Consider the following 1,507-nt stretch of genomic DNA (forward strand, 5'->3'; position numbering starts at 1 on the left):
TAATTCAACATGATACGTTTATATTTGGGGTTATCCCCGTTACCGTATTAGCCCGAATATAACACGATCCTGATTCTAAGACGACCCCCCATTTTCAGGCTCATGTTTTAGGGGAAAAGTTTTTTGAAGACTAAATTTTGTTTCACATTGGAAACTTTTTTCAAATTGCAGTTTTTAATTAGTTGGAAAATATTTTTACAAAGAACAAATTTCACAATAGGTATTACAATGAAAGTTGCAGACTGTTTCCCCTTCTCACTCTTTGACAATGTCCCTACTGTGCCTGTGGATGCACATATATCCATGTCCATGTTGGTAAACACTGCATACAGTGCAACATAGGTTAACGCTTTACCTGCCATACATACCAACAGGGTTTTATGTTTGCTAGGAGTAGTATAAAAGCAAGGCACTTCCGTCATGGATGGATGTATAGGGAGAGGTAAGAGTGGGATTCGGATCAACAACTCTGTGATCTACAGTCAAACTCCCTAACCATTACACCATGAGTTTTGATGGGTTTTTTTTGGGTAACCACCAAACCCACAATGAAGGGTTTTTTTTTCAGCATGGTTTGTGATAATGGTTAAACCATGGTTAGATATGCCTGATGAAGATCCAGTGTGATCGAAACGTTGCATTTTAAATAATAAAGTTTATTTTTGGAGCTTATCGGCAGTGAGCAGACCTACCTTTTTCAACTATCTGATTTTTTTGTCTGGCACTTGCAACAAGTGTTTTTGGATGTGCGCACCCTACCCAAAACTAAACCATGGTTAGAGCCTATGTTATAACCTTACTGTCACCAAAATTGCAATGACTATGTCTTAATCTGTTACTTAAGACTCTCCGTAATGTCATAACAATGTTGTTGTGATGTAATTGAGTATGTTCAGCAAATAGTGATTCGGCAGCGACCCCATCTGCACTAAGAGGCTACAAACCATGGTCGATTTTTTTAAGGGTATTGACCTACGTCACACACACTGCACCACAGTTTAGACATCAATAACAGCTACTGGCTCACACACCTGCTCTGAAGGTTTTGGAGGCTGGTTGACTTTGACGTCCATTGTTGAGTACAGTGGTGACGTTGATGGTGTAATGTGCTGGAGTTTGCAGGTCAGTGAGGGTGTAATTACAGGAGTCTCTTTGGATGGTGCGCTTATCTTTCTCATCTTTGATGATCTCCAGCAGGTAGGTCACCTGGTCCACTCCAGCTGGTTTGGTCCATATCACACGGGCTGTGGGTAGCGTCACATCTACCTGGAGTTTTTGTGGAGGGGGAACCACTGTAGGCGCAAAATATGTAGTCAGGGAACCATAGCAATGTCTGAGGACTCTTGGTAGGCTACACTAGTTGAATGTATCTGGTTGATTCCACCGAATCAGTACATTTTCATCTTTGGAAATTTTACATTTAAAACCAATTCTATCTCTATTTTTAAAATATCAAAAGAAAGAAGACATCTTATAATGACATGATATGATATGGGGCAGTGGCGGT

Source organism: Engraulis encrasicolus, unplaced genomic scaffold, assembly GCF_034702125.1.
Source record: "Engraulis encrasicolus isolate BLACKSEA-1 unplaced genomic scaffold, IST_EnEncr_1.0 scaffold_261_np1212, whole genome shotgun sequence".
NCBI classification, from domain to species: Eukaryota; Metazoa; Chordata; class Actinopteri; order Clupeiformes; family Engraulidae; genus Engraulis; species Engraulis encrasicolus.